Source organism: Martes martes (genome assembly GCF_963455335.1).
Source record: "Martes martes genome assembly, chromosome: 11".
Lineage (NCBI taxonomy): Eukaryota > Metazoa > Chordata > Mammalia > Carnivora > Mustelidae > Martes > Martes martes.
Window position 1 is genome coordinate 102,038,186 of NC_137899.1, and position 12,432 is coordinate 102,050,617.

Genomic DNA, 12,432 nt, shown 5'->3' on the forward strand with positions numbered 1-12,432 from the left:
TGCATTTCCCTGGTGATCAGTGACGTTGAGCATCTTTTCATGTATCTGCTAGCCATTTGTATGTCTTCTTCGGAAAAATATTGTTTCAGGACCTCTGTCCGTGTTTTAATCAGATTGCTTTTTGTTGTTGTTGTTGTTGTTGTTGAATTGTATGAGTTCCTCATAAACTTTGGGTAGTAACTCCTTCTCAGATATATCATAAGCAAATATTTTCTCCCACTCTGTAGGTCCCTTTCTCATTTTGTTAATTGCTTCTTTGGCTGTGCCAAAGCTTTCTACTTTAACATTATCCCACTGTCTGTTTGCTTTTGTTGTTTGTGCAAAAAAATTTACTGCCCAGACCAGGATCAGGGAGTGTTTCCCTGAGCTCTCTTCTGGTAGTTTTACCATTCTGGGTCTGGCATTTAAATCTTTAATTCATTTTGAGTTAATTTTTGAATAATATGAGAATCTAATTTCATTCTTTTGCATGCGGATATCCGGTATCCCAACACCATTTATTGAGGAGACGATCATTTCCCCATTTATTCTTGGCTTCTTTGTCAAAGATTACTTGACTAAATTTTCTTTTTTTTTTAATTTTTAAAATATTTTATTTATTTGTCAGAAAGAGAGAGAGAGAGAGCATAAGCAGGGGTGCAGCAGGCAGAGGGAGAAGCAGACTCCCCGCTGAGCAAGGAGCCTGATGCGGGACTCGATCCCAGGACCCTGGGATCATGACCTGAGCCAAAGGAAGACACTTAACCAACTGAGCCACCCAGGCATCCCTTGACTAAATTTTCTTGAAGGGAGAACCTTCGAGAGTGGTGCACCTTCGTAGCTGTCACAGCTGGCTGGCACGCTCCCTGTGGAGCCTTTTGTCCATATATTTTCAGAGATCAGCTCCTGCAGGTTTCCACTGGGCCCTCTTCCTGCCAGACAACTAAAAGAGGAAGATTTCTAGCATGAACTGTGGCCCTTGTCACTGCATTCAACCTCGGGCTGCGTGCAACTCGGTCTTCCTCCTCCACTGTCCCTTCTCATTTCCCTTGCCTTGGCTTTCATTTCTGTTTCTGTCCGTGTGACCCACACTCTGGTTCCTACGGATCTGAGACCCTGGTAAGACTCTAAGAGTCTCTCAAACATGTGTGTCTTAGCAAGGCCACTAAAGGCTGGCCATGAGTTGCTCATCATGCCTGTTCAGTGAGGTGTGCAGTGGGCTGGCTCCCAACTGGGAATGACCTTGCCCCACAGGGTAGGTTTGGCAATCTCTAGAGACATTTTTGGTTGTCACAACAGGGGGGTGCTACTGGCATGTAGTAAGCAGGGGCCAGAGAAGCTGTTAAATGTCCTACACTGCACAGGACAGTTTGCCTAACAAAGGATGCTCGGGCCCCCTATGCCAGTAGGACGCAGACTGAGAGACCCTGATGGAGTGATCAAGGTGGCGTATTGAAGGATGTCCAGATGTTCCAGCTGTCTCTGGAGTAGAGTGGGAGAAGTAACTTCTAAGGAGGTGGTTTTTCCTTATTCACAGTGTTTCCATTGCCCGGATGCCCTGCATATGTACCTATTTGTCACATGGGGTCATCCGATGTCCCCAGCCTCCCCGCCAGCCTCTCCTTCCTCACAGGGACCCCTTTCACTTCCTCTTCTCGTTCTTCCTGCCCTGGGAAAGACCTTGTGCAGAGTGTGGCATATGTGGTGAGTTTAACTTCCAGAGTAAAAAAAAGAAAGTGTGTTGATGACGAAGACAGAAAATCTGAAAAAACCTCATCTTCCTATTGTATCGTTACAACGGTTGGTGCCATGAACCCATGGGCCCAGCTCTCCCCGCTGCTATATGCCGCTTCTCCCCAGCAGACGGAGACACTCACCCTCCAGTTTTCCAGGAGGGACAATGAGATGCTAACGAGGAGCCTTCGTGGTTATAATTCTCGCATTTATTTCTGAGAACAGACACAAGATGTGCTTACCAGATTGGTGTGAGATCTACCTGTGAACAACGTGATACTTCGGCTACAAACATTTCCTGTTTTCCTCTTCTCATCTAACCCCGTCTTCGTAAATGCTAGTGGGTGCTGTGGTGGCGGGTCTGTGTTTCCTCATCCCCAGATTCATAGGGGTGGATCCTGGGTCAGGTGTTATGTCCCAAATACAGTCTTTGGAAATATATTTGTAATTTGTCTGTGCTAAGGCTACAGTAAGTTTAAAATGAGGTCATTTACATCATGAATGTTTTCCTAGAGTACGCTCTTCCTGCTTATGCGGCCCTCCAGAGCCCCTGCAAGTTCTTGTTTGTTTTCCTTGGGTGTATTTCTGAGGTTCCCTAAAGGATGAATTGTATAAGCTCCTGAAAACGGCTGTGACCTGCCACGTGGTACTTGCCATGCTTTTCTTCTTTTCCTGATATGACTCCTCTGCTGAGTAACTGCTTGGAAGGCCCTATTATCATCAGGCATGACTCTCAGTCTTACTGGTCACCACGTCTTCAGGTTCTCAATATTGCCAGGTCTACTGGGGACTGGAGCATCTGCCAAACACCTCCGGTGTTTCTGCTGGGCAACGACGAGGTTCTTGTGGGCACCACCGCTGACTCTGCTGGCCACTCACCCCCTTCCTCCCCAGGTTACCTACATTGGAAACGGTGACACACTCCATTGAGGCCCACGCCAAGAACTTGACTTAGATAAAAATCCTCAACAAAATACTAGCAAATTGAATACAACAACTTATAAAAAGAACTGTAGGCCATGAGAAGTAAGGACCATCTAGAAATACGTATACCTGGGATTTAACCCTGGGAATACAAGATTGGTTCAATACGTAAATATCCATCAGTGTGTTTTATCACATTAATAGAATGAAGGACATAATTATCTCAAGAGATACAGATAAAAACATTTGACAAGAGTCAAACCCTTGTATGATGAAACACTCAATAAACTAGGAAGAAATATAATCATGGTGTGCTTCACAACCATGATCGGTAGTTTAAGCAAAGCTGTTCATTCTATGGCCTCCATGTAACTCTCCGCTCACAATTCTTACTCTCGTGGGCACACCGCAAGGTCCTGTCCTCCTGCCGCAGCCCTCCCCTCCTCCCCAGACACACACGCATGCTGTGGATGGCCGCTCCAACTCATCACTTCGATTTAAGGAGTCATCTTACATCTCATATTTGAGGACACTTGACCAACTGATTCATCCAGGTGCCCTACATCTCATATTCTTTTCTTTTTTTTTTTTTTAAAGATTTTATTTATTTGACAGAGAGAGAGATCACAAGTAGGCAGAGAGGCAGGCAGAGAGAGAGGAGGAAGCAGGTTCCCTGCTGAGCAGAGAGCCCGATGCGGGGCTCGATCCCAGGACCCTGGGATCATGACCTGAGCCGAAGGCAGAGGCTTTAACCCACTGAACCACCCAGGCATCCCACACATCTCATATTCTTGAGTAAAGTTTTCTGATCGAGCCAAGGTTGGCGGAAGCGCCTCTCCTGTTCCATTCTGTGACATTCTCTGCGCGCCCAGACCCATGGCTTCCTATTTCTTGTCTATAGATCCAAGGACGTTATAAAATCCTCGGTGACAGAAACTCCTTATTGTTAAGTCACATTCCGGTACTTGCTATGTCCAAGGCCCGCAGTGTTTAATTTGCCGCTCAGTTGTCAGTCAGGTATGCCCCACTCCTTGGTGAATGGTTACATTTGGTCCAATCCACCGTTGCATAATGCGTGAGGGCTCCAGTCCCCCCTGCTATTTCTGAGTTCCCTTCACTTCTTCCTCAGCCTTTTCTGTTTCCTCATTTCTATGAAATTATGCACGGTTTCTGTTTCAGGCTATGCCCCCTGAAAGCCGAAAACGCAGTGTTACTGTTTCTTTTTAAAACACTGTCTTTGAACACAATTATTCATACTCAGATTTTTCTTTCTTTTTTTAACTTTAGGAACTTTACTGGAGACTGCGCCGAGTGCAAGCGTGAGCTCACAGCCTTCCTCTCTCATTCTGATGGCTCTCTTCGCTTTGCTCTCCTCTCTTTAAAAAAATTTTTTTAAGATGCTTTTACTAATGTACATGAGCTCCTGTCCCTTCCTGGACAACAATGACATTTCTCTTCCAGTCTGCCAAGCTCTGATGAACAAAAGCCCCTCACCGGTACCCTCCCCCAACCCAGCAACCCTGCCCTGCATTATCCTGACAGGTAGGAAAAGTCAATTTAATAAACTTAATTTAAAATTTAAAAATTTCCCACATATTCAGAATATTGGATAAAGTTTAGATAAACATCGAGTGTGGACCCAAACACGTGCAGGGAGCGCCATCGAGTTCAGCAGGAAGACAGGTTTGTACTGATTCTTGGTCTCCCGCTCGTTTTCTATGAATAGTGAAAAGACTCGGCTCAGCTCTCGGGGAGGGGCGTCTCTCTCGGAGCCTTCTCCAGCTGTGCTGGTTTCTGGCTGTTTGCTCGTCTCTCTGCCTGTTTTTCGGCTGTTTGCTCCCGGGCCCTTCTCTAGGTTCTTGGTCCTCCCTCTCTCTCAGGCTCCTGTGATGTGGCCTGAGAGATGTTTTATGCTACGATCTGGCTTTGCAGCTTTGGCCTCATTCTTCCTTTGCCTTTTAGGAGCGGTTTTCCGTAAGGGGTTCATTACTTTGCTCTCGTGGTTTCGTGTTCTGGGTGTCTTCTCGGGCCGGTTGACGGCAGGGACTTGTTTTGTCGGCTGGGGTCCTGAAAGTCGTTCCCACATTGGCTCTTCACTGGCGACTTGGCTTAGAACTGCCTGAGAAGTGACTGATTGCACCGGAGATGCTATGTCCGAAGCTTTCTGCTAAGAACGCAGCCGTATTTCTGCGTTTGATGGCCCGTGACTCTTGTGCAGGAAGGCACTTGTATAATGCAAAATCTTGCGTCCATTCTTAGCACACAGCCGTGAGGCTGTGCTCCTCCCTCATCTGGGCCCCAAGCAAACTTTGTAACATTAGAGGCTGCCGGTGAACTGTAGGACTCGGATGGTGGTTCTAGGTCTGGTACACGCGGTGGTCTGGTATATGCTATCTAAGCTTTCCGGGCCTCAGGGTCCGCTCTTGTCGAAAAAAGAGAATCGTTTTTCTCCTGTGTTGGAGAGAGTTGGAGTCCCTGAAGTCCCGTGAGCGGGTGGAGGAGACTGTGGTCAGTGCCCCAGGGATGCGAGCCGTGGTGTGCCCAGCATCCTGGAAGGCCTGTTCTCACACAGCCTGGAAGGTGTCTGCCCAGACCAGGCAGCCACTCTCAGAATTTTCACCAAGGGGCTAAATGGCACAGTGGAGCTGATCATGCCCAGAGGTTGGCTAAGCCGGAACACGGGCAGAGGTGGGCCCTGCGTCCATTCTTGAGCAAAGTCATCTGCGCTCAAGGTGGAAAGGAGTGAGTGTTGGACAGATACTCAGTAGGGAAAATACTCTCCCCTCTTCTCTTCAATGTCAAAGGAGGTTGGCTTTAGCAATGGGTAGGAAAAAAGAGGAAATTGGTTTTTACCACTTACTTTTCCATCCTTCGTGACAGAGTCTTGAGTGTCTACCAAATGCAGAAAAGTCCCTTTTCAGCCTTAGACTTTGACACGGGAGGGCCATCGATAAGGGCTTTGCTCAGGTTCCAATGATGGTTTAGGGAGTCATGAAGCTGCTAGCGCAGACAAGAAGACATTTCTGGTACCTTCTATAACTGATTACTAGCTGGATTCCATTGTGGCCGGAGAATGCACTCCACAGAGTGTCAACTTTCTTGTATTTGTTGAGATTTGTCTTGTAGCCCAGGACGTGGTCTGTCCAGGCCCGTGTTCAGTGTGTACTCAAAAAGGATGTGTCCACTCCACTTGTTTCAATCCATATCCGTTAGATCCTGCTGATTAATAGTTTTATGGGGCAAATTTTCCTCTAACCTTGCTCATTTTCTTATAGCTGCTCTGTCAGGGGTTGAGAGAGGGATATGGAGTCTCTGAACAGAACCGTGGATTCGTCAATTTTTATTTCTATTCTTTCAGTTTTTGCTTCACATGTTCCACAATTCTGTCTTTGGAAATAACACATTTAGGATTGCTTTATTTCTTGATGGGCTGACCTTTTCATCATTGTCTAATGTCCATTCCTGGTTTTGGTAATTTTCTTTGTTCTGAAGGTGACTTTATTTGATACTAATATAGCCATTCTTTTTCTCCTTTGCATTTTTAATATTGGCACTATTTATCTTTTCTTATCCTTTTATTTTCAGCTTGTTTGTACAGTAACAGCCAAAATTATTTTTCTTGGAGGCAGCATGTAGTGGGATCATATGATTTAATCTACTCTTCAGTTTCTACCTTTTAATTTAGATCCCTATATTTAATATAATTAATTATTGAGGTTTTAGGGCACAAGTCTGCCATTTTTATTTTGTTTTTTTTCCTTTGTTCTCTCCTGTTTTCACGTCTTTATTTTCTCCTCTACATTCCTATGAGTTACTTGAACACTTTTATAATTCTATTTTGATTTTAATATAGTGTTTTTGTATTTATTCATTTATTTTAGTTTTGCTTTAAATTCCAAGTAGTTAGCATACAGTGGACTATGGGTTTCAGGTGTACAAGTTAGTGATTTGACACTTCCACACGACACCGGGTGCTCATCACAAGTGCCCTCCTTAACCCCATCACCTGTATAACCCATGTCCCTACGCCACACCTCCCCTCCAGTAACCATTAGTTTGTTGTCTATAGTTAAGAGTCTGTTTTCTGGAGGCGCCTAGTTGGCTCAGTGGGTTAAGCCTCTGCCTTCAGCTCAGGTCATGATCTCAGGGTCCTGGGATCGAGCCCCAAATCAGGCTCTCTGCTCAGCGGTGAGCCTGCTTCCTCCTCTCTCTCTGCCTGCCTCTGCCTACTTGTGATCTCTCTCTCTGTCAAATAAATAAGAAAAATCTTTTTTAAAAAGGAGTCTGTGGGGCACCTGGGTGGCTCAGTGGGTTAAAGCCTCTGCCTTCGGCTCAGGTCATGATCCCAGGGTCCTGGGATCGAGCCCCACATCGGGCTCTCTGCTCAGCAGGGAGCCTGCTTCCTCCCTCTCTCTCTGCCTGCCTCTCTGCCTACTTGTGATCTCTGTCTGTCAAATAAATAAATAAAATCTTTATAAAAAAAATAAAAAGGAGTCTGTTTTCTGGTTTTCCTCCCTCTTTTTTCCCCCTGTGATCATTTGTTTTGTTTTTTAAATTCCACGTATGAGTGAAATCATATGGTATTTGTCTTTCTCTGACTTATTTTGATTAGCATGTTCTCTTGTTCCATCCAGGTCATGGCAAATGGCAAGATTTCACTCCTTTTGATGGCTGAGTAATATTCCATTATATATATGGCCCATATATATATATATATATATATGCTATTGTTGATAATGCTGCTATAAACATCAGGGTGCAGTAGCCCTTTGAATTAGTATTTTTGTGTTCCTTGGATAAATACCTAGCATTTACCTAGCATGCTGAGTCAGGCTAGTTCTATTTTTAACTTTTTGAGGCACCTCCGCACTGTTTTCCAGAGTGGCTGCACCAGCTTGCATTCCCCCCTGGTGTGAGAGGGTTCCCCTCTCTTCACATCCTCGCCAACACCTGCTGTTTCCTGTGTTGTTGATTTTAGCCATTCTGACAGGTGTGAGGCGATCGCTCATTGTCATATTGATTTGTAGTTCCCAGAGAATGATGGAGCACGTTTTCATAGGTCTGTTGGCCATCTCTCTGTCTTCTTTGGAAAAAGGTCTATTCATGTCTTTTGCCTATTTTTTAACAGGATTATTCATTTTGAGGTGTTGAGTTTTATACGTTCTTTATATTTTGGATGCTACCCTTTTATCAGATATGTCACTTGCGAATATCTTCTCAAATTCTGTTGGTTACCTTTACTGTTATTGATTGTTTCCTTTGTTGTGCAGAAGCTTTTTATTTCGATGAAGTCCCCAGTAGTTTATTTTTGCTTTTGTTTCCTTTGTCTCAGAAGACAGATCTAGTAAGACATTGTTACGGTCACTGTCAAAAAGGTTGCTGCCAGTGTTGTCCTCTAGGATTTTAATGGTTTCCTGTCTCACATTTAGGTCTTTCATCCACTTTGAATTTAGTTTTGTGTATAGGGTAAGACAGTTGTCCACTTCCATTGTTCTGCACGTGGCTGTCCAGCTTCCCCAACACCATTTGTCGAAGACACTGTCTTTTCTCCACTGAATATTCTTCCCTGTTTTGTCAAAGGTAAATTGACCATATAGTTGTGGGTTCATTTCTGGGTTTTCTATTCTGTTCTGTTGATCTATGTGTCTATTTTTGCACTATCATACTTAGAACAACCACTGAAATAGTTTTTCAAAAAGAAACCCTATTTTAAAGTGTCCCTTTCTGAATAACTAATCAGTGGTTTAGAGGTTGTTCTAGGTTATATATATATATATATATATATATATATATATATACTTACCACCATCCGTTGGTGATATTTTACCAGCCAGAGTGAAGTGTGTGAACTTAACCTCCCTTTACAACACTGGACCTCCCCTGTCTACAATATAATTGTCCTAAATTTATTTCTTCTACATAAATTTAGAACCACATCAGACGATATTGTGATATATTCTTCCATCATCAAACGTAATTAGAACTCATTTTTGGTTCTTTTTCTTCCTGGCGTTCCAAGGTTCCTTCTTTTATTGTTTCCTTTCTGTTTCAAATCCTCCTCAGTCTTTTAGAGAAGGTCTCCTGGTGACAAATTCCCTTAATTAGTTTTCCTTCACCTGAGAATGTCATGATTCCCCTTTTGTTCTTGAGGAACATATTCTCTGGCAACAGAATTCTGGGTTGACAGTCCTTTTCTTTCAACACTTGAAAAATGCTTTGTCACTTCCTTCTGACATCCATGGTTCCAGATGAGAAGTCTGGAGATGACCCTGTACCTCTCCAGGGTCTGCCACTTCTATAGCCCCTGTCTATAGAACGGTAGGGGCCTGGCATCCAGCCCCCATCCCACTATGTTTTTAGGGCCAGGGCAGGTATCTTTCCAGGGGCTTCCAATCTGTCCTCATGTAGGATCACCTGGTGCTTGAATGTCACCCAACTTCACTGTGGGCCTCAGCTTGCTCTGGTTTTATCCACAGCTGCCCCTTTGGGACTGATGTCCTCCCTAGGTCATTACTGCCACCACTGGGCCCTCCTCAGAGAAGGGTGAATTGGGGGCAGCCCACACTCCCTTACTGCCCTGCCTACTCACATCTATGTGCGACCCGCCATTTCATCTCCTTGATGGCACAAACACATAATTCTTGTGTGTTGACCAGGGTTAACGAGAGAGAATCACAGCATGAAGGATGTTCAGCAGGCTCTTGAACAACGTCAGCGTGAACTGTGTGGCTCCACTTCGATGCGAAAATTTTTTTTTAATACATACCGTACAGCACTATGTGGGGCGCCTCCTGGCTCAGTCACTGAAGCATGTGGCTCCTGATATCAGGGTTGTGGGTTTGAGTCCCATGTAGGGTGTAGAGATTACCTACACCCTAAAAATTACCTATGAATAAAAACTTGAAAAAAATAGCAAAATAGTACTATAAATGTATTTTACCTCCTTATGATTTTCTTTTTCTTTTTTTTTTAAAGATTTTATTTATTTATTTGACAGACAGAGATCACAAGCAGGCAGAGAGAGAGAGGAGGAAGCAGGCTCCCCGCTGAGCAGAGAGCCCGATGCGGGGCTCGATCCCAGGACCCTGGGATCATGACCTGAGCTGAAGGCAGAGGCTTTAACCCACTGAGCCACCCAGGCACTCCTCCTTATGATTTTCTTAATAACACTTTCTTCTTTCTAGTTTATTGTAAGACTACAACATATAATACATATAACAAACAAAATATGTGCTCATCAACCATGTACGTTCTAAGTAAAGTTTGGGGGGAGTCAAAAGTTATTTCAGATATTGGATATAAATAATAAAATTTTAAAAATTGTATCTGGAAAAAAAGTTACACTCCATATTCAGTTGTGGCGGGGGCGGGGGAGGTCAGTGCCCCTGTCGAGTTGCTCAAACCATCAACTGTGTATTTCCTAGGGCTGCTTTAACAAAGTACCACACACTGGGTGGCTTATACAGAAATTTATTTTCTCACAATTCTGGCGGCCAGAAACCCAAAATGAGAGTGGTCGCAGGACCACACTCCCTGTGAAGACTGAAGGGAAGTTCCTTCCTTGCCTCTCCCAGGTCCCAGTGGCCCCACGGGCTCCTTGGCAGCATGGTCCCATCTCTGCCTCCATCTTTAGGGGACTGTCTTCCCTCTCGTGTGTGTCCGTGGCCACATTTCCCGCCTCTTATTTAGTTCTAAATAAGGTCACATTCATAGGTACTGGGGATTCGGACTTGAACGTATCTTTCTGGGGGGAACACGATTCAACCCACGGGAGGGAAGAAAAGCTTAAAAAGTGAAGGCAAGGGGCTCCTGGGTGGCTCAATTCATTGAGTGCCCAACCCTCGATTTCAGCTCAGGTCTGATCTCAGGGTCGTGAGCTCAAGCCCCGTGTTGGGCTCCTGGCTGGGCGTGGAACCTACTTAAAATGACAACACCACCACCACATTTCAAAAAGTGAACTTGAATATAAATGTTGACGGAGTACAAGGAACCAAAGCTCAAACCCTCTCACAGACACTCACGAGCCCACCTCAGTGGCTGGACATTCTGTACAAACGGAATCATACCTTTATGTGATTTTGTGTGTGTCTGGCTTCTGTCACTTAGCATAATGCTTTCAAAGTTCATTCATGCGGTGGCCTGGATCTGTGCTCCCTTTCTTTTGATGGCTAAATAATATTCCCTTCTCTAGATGTGCCCTAGTTTGTGTATGTGCCCGTCGGCTGATGCACGTTTGGGTTGCTTCCACTTTCTTGGTGATTTTGAATCACGCTGCTATGAACGTTCTCGTACACGTTGTTGTGTGAACATGTTTTCAGTGCTCTTGGGTGCATACCTAGGAGTGGGGCTCCTGAGTCACACGGTAACTCTGTGCTTAACGTTTTGAGGACCTGCCGGACTCTGTTTCGAACGGTCGCTCCATGTGACACCCTTACGGGCAATGTATCAGGGGCCAATCTCTCCACACCCTCGCTGGTATTTGTTAGTTTTCCTTTTTGCTTTCTTTTTTTAAAATTATAACCATCCTGTGAATCTGAAGTGGCATCTTATTTTGGTTTTGATTTGCATTTCCCGCTGCCTCATGACGTGGAGCCTCTTTTCGTGTGTTTACTGACTATTTGTGTATCTTCTTTGGAGAAATGTCTAATCAACTTTTTTACCCCTTTAAAAGCCGAGTCAGTGGTCTTTTAGGTCTGCATTCAAGCCGCGGAGGAGTGGGAATGGCCACATGGGGGGACACGTCGCCTTGCCGGTGGATGGACAGTTTTACACCGACGTATTCTGTCCTTCGGATCACCTGCCTGCGTGGGCGTGGGTGTGTTTGCACGGGGGCGGATGGCTTCTGCAGACTCCGTTAGGAAGGACACGACTTAGTGTCCGTTCAACGGGAATGTAAGGCAGAACAAACATCCACCATGTAAAGGAAATACCCATTTCCTCTAACACAATGTGATGGTTTCATATATTTATTTATTCAACTCAGATTCTACTCAAGTAAAGGAGGATGGGCTGAGGCTCTGCTCTGTTGGCTCCTCCCGCTGGGGCCGTGGGGGAGTCCGGGAGACAAAAGGGCAGAGACAGGAGCGAAGACAATCCCACGACAGGGAAGGGCAGCCTGAGCTCAGGGATAACAGACGGAGGCAGCTCTGGATGTCTGGCTTCAGTGAAAGGAGAGCGCAGGGAGGGCCACGTCCCAGGGGAAGGTTTTGCGGGAGACGGGCCCTGGCAGGACTCTGCTTCGGTAATTACGGCTAAGGAAGGAGGACCGAAGAGCCCGTGGACTCTGAAGGTACACATCACCGGCGGTGAAGTGCTCTTCAGTTCACGGGACCTTGACCCATGTCAAGTGGGGACTGACCTCCTGCAAGGCCTTTGGTCCGGGGCGCGGGAGCCGCAGCCCAGCAGCAGCGCAGCCCCCAGCAGCAGGAGCGCCCGCAGCCCCCTGCGCCTGCGCCTTCTCCAGCCGGCGCCGCCCCGCTCCCGCCCCCACGGGCCGGTCGCCAGCCGCCTGGCCACCTGCCGCAGCCTGTCGTCGGGGGGCGCGTGGCGCAGGGTCCCCGCCAGGCGGTACTCGGCGTTGGGGAAGGGCGCCCCCGCGTGCTCCCGCACCAGCCGCTCCACGCGCGCCGGCAGCTCGTCCACCCGCGCCCGGCGCTCGGCGGCCGCCGCCCGGTTGTCGAGGGCGCACACGCGGCCGGCGCAGTCGGGGTCGGCGCGGCCGCCTTCGACGCCGAACGGGTCCGAGGTGTCGGTGACTTCCAGGCGCCGGCGGCCCCAGCGGCGGCTCCCCAGGGC